Below are 7,130 nucleotides of genomic sequence, written 5' to 3'. Positions count from 1 at the left end.
CCCAGGATAGCCTCCATAGAAAGGAGTGCAATACAGATCTGCCCATGTTTTAGCCATCCCTCATTTAGAAGAACATCCTCTATTTCGTTTTCCTTATTTCCTTTCTTTGCACTGTTTTCTCTCCTCTTTATTTTATTACATTCTTGTAACCATACTCAAATTTGCTGTGAGAAGTCATACAGGAATAAAAACAACATTCAGGATCATTCTTTTATATTATCTGAAGAGGACCAACTAATTTTTGATGACAGAAGGCATTGAATACAGTTTTCCCCTCCATTTCTCAACACTAGTCTCAAAGCAAGAGAAACTCACTAGGATTCTTACTCAGTTTCAGTCATGCTACAATGAAGTAAAAAGGAGTACATAAAATGTTTCAGCTATAAATTTAAAGTAGATTTTTTTAAGTTTGAAGGAAAGATTTATCCTTGTAACTAATTTTTTTTTCATTACCCACTTCACAAAGACGTTTAATTAAAGGAGCTAAGTGCAATTGTACATAAATTCCTTATGGAAGTGATCACTGCCCATGATCATCATACAGACAATATCTTTACCAAATTTCTAAATTTGCCAACATCTCTGTGAAGTAGAATAGTATTAGTGGTAAAGGAAATTAAAGAGCTTTCCCTGCAAAGAAAACCCCCTGCATCATGGAGTAGAAAGAGGATTCATTCCATCTTAGCTAAACATTCAAGGTAAACAAATTTCCCTGTGGAAGCACTCCTGTCTTTTTATTGGCTTTTCCTGAGAAGGAGCCTGTTCCAGTAACGTAGACTAGATATCCCAAACTTTTACATCCCTAGAATTAGATTAGATTAATTCTAGTCTTTATAGCACTTACTCTGCTACTCCTGCACTTCAGTCTTCCTGACCTGAGTGAGGGCAAAAAGCACAGAGGAGCAATGAACTGAGCTGTCTCAGTGCTGTGCTGTGGCACCAATCCAGGCTTGAGCAGCGCCACAGGGAACATCCAATGCTGCCACTGCAGGCTGAACCAGGGAAGATAAATACCAAATTCCCAAAGTGAATGGTGTTGACAGAAGATTTCTTAAACCAATTCTGTTCTATTTGTTCTAATAAAGCATAGGAAGCATGCTTTTTGCCTTTTGCAAGATCAGTGCAAAGGGAATGGGTGATTTAAGGTTTTGCATACATTTACTTGGGCAAAGAACCCACCAGATTAACCAACCAGTCCAAGGCTGATAGAAATAGAAAAGCCAGTCATGAGGTCTGGCTCCTTTAGAATGTTTCTTCCACAGAGGAGTGCAAAAGCATGGGATATGATAACATCAAGATTCTAACATTTAAGTTAGCTGCTAGTAAATTTTCTCTTTAAAGTTTATTAACAATTCCTATCACACTTAAGATCTGCTCTTTCTTCCAGCAAACAAGAAAAGAAATACAACAGTGTTTGTTCTAAATGTGCTCAAAAGCTGGGTAAGAATCATGAATGCAGTTTTACATAGGAGGGAATTAAGGCGCTGTGTTGCTGAGGATGTAATTGCTAGAACCTTTTGAGATAATTCCTAACATCTGAGTAAGTGTCCTTAATTGAATTCAAATAGAATTTGGGGACATGGGGATTTTCCAAACAGCTCTCTGACTGTATAAAGCCAAAAGGACCCCAGCAACACCATCATTTCTAGAAAACAGACTGGGCAAAGAAATGACAGCCCAGAAATCAGTGCTCCAACTGATTTCTCTAATGCATCAATCTGTTCTCAGGACTATTCCAAGAACAGAAAATATGGTTATTCCTGGACTCACAAACTGAAGAGGAATCACATGAGAAGCAGGAATTGGACACGAACCAGATAAACTGATTTAAATTGAGTGGGGTGCACAGATGAAATGTAGGTCTAGGTAAGCTTGTTGAAATGTAAGTCATAGGCAGAAAAAAAAAACCCAAAATTTGATAGGCAAACTTATCATAGGATCATAGAATGTCCTGAGCTGGAAGGGACCCACAAGGATCATCAGTCCAACCCCTGGCCCTGCACAGACACTCCAACAATCCCACCCTGTGCATCCCTGAGAGCATTGTCCAAACTCTCCTGGAGCTCTGGCAGCCTTGGGGCCGTGATCATCCCTGGGGAGCCTGTTCAGTGCCCCAGCACCCTCTGGGGGAAGAACCTTTCCCTGATATCCACCCTGATCCTCCTCCCCTGACACAGCTCCAGCTGTTCCTGGGTCCTGTCCCTGGTCGCACAGAGCAGAGATCAGGGCCAGCCCCTCCTCTTCCTCTCCTGAGGAAGCTGCAGAGCTGCTGTGAGCTCTGACCTCAGTCTGCTCTTCTCCAGCTGAACAAACCAAGTGCCCTCAGCTGCTCCTTCTGTGGCTTTCTCTTCAGGCCCTTTACCATCTTCCCGTCCCTCTTTTGGACACTCTCCAACAGCTTTAGATCTTTCTTATATTGTGGCACCCAAAACCACACACAATATTCAAGGTGAGGCCAAGCCAACCCAGAGAAGAGTGGGACAATCCCCTCACTGTCTCTGCCAGCAATACTGGGCCTGGCAAGATCACGATGGAAAAGGATTTTTGGCTTGCTTGTGAAGGTCTGAAAGCTTTGCAAGAACTTTCCTTCAAGAAAGAGCTCCATCTGTTTCTACCCATTTCCAGGTGAAATGTGGGGAGTGCCTGTGTTATCCATGTGCTGCCTCAAGTGGAAGCTGGAGGCCAATCCAGGAGAACCAAGGCCTCTCAGAACCTGTGTAGTTCATAATTACAGTTACTTAATACCCCCCCAAATCCTACTGACATCACACATTCACCTGTGTATTCAGATACGTTTCCTAAATAATGCCCTCTGAGGAGGACAACCAGGGAAATAATTTCCCAACCTCATCACTTCAGAGGGGTTACACTGTATGAAATCAGTACCTCAGCAATGAGTGACCTCTCACAGTAATTTTTCTCCAGAAAGTCACTTTAAACAGAAGCATCATGTGTCAGATTTAAACTTAGAAACACTTTGAAAAAATAACGTAGGACTTTTGATTTCAGAGTAATGCAACTTACTGTAAGCATTTCTATAGAGCAATTTTTTCCCTCTAAAATAAAAAATAGGCCATCTGTCGGCAATATACATATACTTTTAAGATACCATAAAGCCTTTTACTTAAACCTAAAGGTCAATCTGAAATCTTTTGCAGAACCCTAGGTAATCTGAGATTCCATAAATTAATTATTTGCTTACTATTTATGCAGAAACCTGTAAGATCCCCCTGTAATTTAAAAATGTTAATTTCCTATCTTTGCAGCAATACTAATGATACTGCTTTCATTAAAAATTGCCATCAAAAAATCAAAGATTCATAGAGTATCCTGAGCTGGAAGAGACCCACAAGGATCACTGAAGCTCTGCACAGGACAGTCTCAAGATTCACACATCTTAATTCTACTTCTCCAAAGAAATTTAAATAATGGTTAATGCAATAAAAATATCATACGGAATTGATGGCAGATGGTACAACAGACTGAACTATCTTCTTTCTGTTTATTTTCAGTTCCTCACAACAGGTATGTCACAACCTAATACAAACATTTGTACATCAAACAATAAAAAAAATGCCAACCACGATTACCTTAGGCTGGACTCTTTTATTTCTTCTCACTTGTAAACAAGAGTTACTGAAGAAGCTGAAATCACAGCAGCTCTCACTGCTCCTTTTTTCCTTTTCCCATAATGACACAGCTCCATGTTTTAAATCAGTTTCCATTAAATGGTTCTCTTTGTGAGTTAAACCTGACACTGATCCAACCTGTGCCCCTCTGTGAATAAAAGCTTGGGCTGACTGATGATTTTTAGGGTGAGCTGGCTGGAATCAAGTCCCAGGTTGTTTTACCATGTTCCCCAGCAATGACACAAACTAAACTGAGCTGAACTGGGAAGCTGATGCTCTATGAAATCTTAGAGGACTTTACACCAGCACAACATGTTTGTCAATTAGGCTCAGCAGCATTGGAAACCCATCCCTTGGGGTGCCTCATTTGCTTTGCTTTCCTTCCTTCTGTTTTTTTAATTCTCTTTCAAAGACAGAGCTGCAGCTTTAGCTCACCTGCTCTGAACATGAACTGCCTAATGAGGGTAAATCCAAGGTAATTCCCAGGGTTATTGAGAATCCCAGCAGTGCCCCTGAGCACCACACTCCCAGCTCCCCCTTAGCATTCAGAACTCTGGACAATCTTAGAATGAGAGTTTCTATGTAGTCCTGTCTCTGTTTACAGCCCAATCCTCTATGGACCCCTTAGATATTTCATCAACAAAATGCCTGCAGCTGGAGCAGCCTCAGCTTGGAATATTAAAGGAATGGACCTCAGTGGTCTTTTATTCAAGTATTCCTGGCAGACTCCATGGGGAAATATCTAATGCTTAGTCTCAATTCCTTATCTTCTTTACTTTTCTTGTGGGAATAATAAAACAATTAATATTTTTTTAAAAAATGCAGAAAAAATGCAACACAAATTTTATTAAAGTGAAAGAAAAATCTTTTAAAAGCAGAGGAGCAATGCCAGCCTTAAAACAATAAAGGCACAGTAGATTTGGAATTTAGAAATAATAAATGAGATCTTTAAATCATGGCATCATAGATTGGCCTGGGTTGGAAGGGACCTTAAAGATTATCCAGTTCTAACCCCCTGCCATGGGCAGGAACACCTCCCATTATCCCAGCTTGCTCAGAACCCCATCCAACCCGGCCTTGGACACCGTCCGGGATGGGGCAGCCACAGCTGCTCTGGGCAACCTCAGCACCATCACAGGGAACAATTTTTTCCTAATATTCAATCTAAACCTGCTCTCTGTCAGTGTGAAGCCATTCCCCCTTGTCCTGTCACTCCAGGCCCTTGTCAAGAGTCTCTCTCCATCTTTCCTGTGGGCTCCCTTCAGGCACTGCAAGGCCACAGTGAGGTCACCCCAAAGCCTTCTCTGCTCCAGGCTGAACAACCCCAACTCCCTCAGCCTTTCCTCACAGGAGGAAAACCAGAGGAAAGCTTTCTACTGACATGTAAGTGCCAGTGAACCATTTAATAAAAAAGGCATACGACAAATGTAATCAGAACAAGGGGATAAATATGAGAATGAAGTGTGGCTGTGTAAGTGAACTACCTAATTGTTGCCAGAAAAAGGAAAAAATCAACCAAACAGCACAAACAATAACAACAACTAAAAAAAAAGAAGTAAGTCTGTGGCTTCCCAACATTTTGAATTTGGCTCATGAAAGAAATCACTTCTTTCTCCAAACCTCATTTCACTTATAACCTCAGTCATCACAACTGCAATTACATGGCTCCTACTAAAAAAAAAAAAGTAAGGATTGTACTATCCATAGGTTTTTGAACAGAAGTGTAAGGCAGGATGCAACTTCACAGGACATCCCTGTGCTAATATTTTCCTCTAGACCAGCTCTGAGTGTTTTAGATGGCTCTGTCCATCTGGGATTCTAAACAAGAATCCCAGGGATCTTGTTTAGGGAGGCCGGACAGCCTTCTGCTGTAATCTACTTTTAGCTCTTGCAAGATGTCTGCATTTAGCTGCACAGGCCAAAAGCCAGTTTTCAGGAGTGCTGCAGGCACTTGGGCATACCAGGAATGCAGGTGCATGCCTGGTGCAGTGGCTCACTGCTGTCCACTTCTTCCCACCCCCAGGCAGTGGAGAGCACTGGAAACCCCTGGGATTCAGGCTGCTGTCTGCATTTCACATGCTGTGTACTCAGATATGCCTTGAACAATGTGCTTGGCCTCCTTTTCTCCAGGCTGAACACCCCCAGTCACTCCTCACAGGACTCACTCTTTAGGTATCTATCTCAGTATCTACATACACTGAATTTTAATACAGTAATCTCAATACATTGATGATAAATGGGCCAAAAAGTCCATGCCTGGCACATGTGTATTGCTGTCCTTAATTAAACAGTAGATTTCAAGTATGTATTTTGCCTCGCTTTCTCTTTGGGGAGGAGGAATTTGTCAGAAATCATCCCCCAGTGGTGTTTCAGGAGAAATATGTATTTATTGAAAGAGCTTTCCTATTATTTGTAGAAAATATTTTAATAGTGCTCTGCTAATGTGCATTATAAATTCGCAGCATATTAAGGAGATTTCAAAGGAGAACTGTTTCATTACTGCACAAAGAATAATTAGAATTAAAGTAGAGGATCTCAAGCAGTGCCTCAAAATCTAAACAATTCTGTGAAAGTGATATTGCAGTGTCACTCTCACCACACCAGCCATGTTTTGAGGAGTGCTACCCCAGCCTTGTCTCACTTTTAGAACAACAACATTCGCTTTACACCCTTTGTAAGACCTCCCTGCATGTTCAGCCACAGAGTGCAAACTAATGTCATCATCAGGACAGTAATAAATCATATCACATGTTAACAAATGCAGAATTTGCTCATAAATCCAATTTTTCCTTTGCACAGAAGAAATGAAGAGTGCACAGAGGAGCTGCTGGCAGTATGTGCTGGGTAACATGTTTCAGGAATGATATGGATGAAAATTTGGGAGTTAGGCAGTGTTCCCACTTAGGAACAGGCTGTGATGTGTGGAGGACAGAATGCTTCCCTTCAACTTCAATAACACGCTTTCCCACTCTTTTGGGAGCAGCTGGAAAAATCTGCCTCCAAATTTCTTTGGCAAGAAAGATGAATCAAAGCAAATGAGGAAAGGAGAAGGAGGAGCTGATCTCAGACAAGCTCCAAAGGGGATATAGCTCAGCAGGGAATGTGTTCTCCATTATCACTTATTACTGCAACCTCACTGGGGCAAGTGAAGGTACAGAGCACAAAGGTGATGGATGAAGAGAATCAGACTTTATTCCATACACAACCCCCCACCCAAATCAGAGATGGAAAACTCATCTCCAACTGGCCATGATTCTTCTTAAAATGATCACTTCCAAACGATTCAGAGCTACATATCTCTCCTGCTGGTTTGAATGTTTCCAGATCTTTGGCAGCTCTCCACATTTGCAGTTCCTCTACAGGTAGCGTAACTGCAGCCAACTCTGGGTAAATATAAATCATCTGCCTTTGATTAATGGGCAAGATTCAACCCTCCTAGAACAGGCTTTGTGCAGGTGGAAGCGCAGGTGGAGTGGGTGGGAGCACCAGAACCCATCCACG

Source organism: Melospiza melodia, chromosome 4 (assembly GCF_035770615.1).
Source record: "Melospiza melodia melodia isolate bMelMel2 chromosome 4, bMelMel2.pri, whole genome shotgun sequence".
Taxonomy (NCBI): Eukaryota; Metazoa; Chordata; class Aves; order Passeriformes; family Passerellidae; genus Melospiza; species Melospiza melodia.
This window is presented reverse-complemented; position numbering follows the sequence as displayed.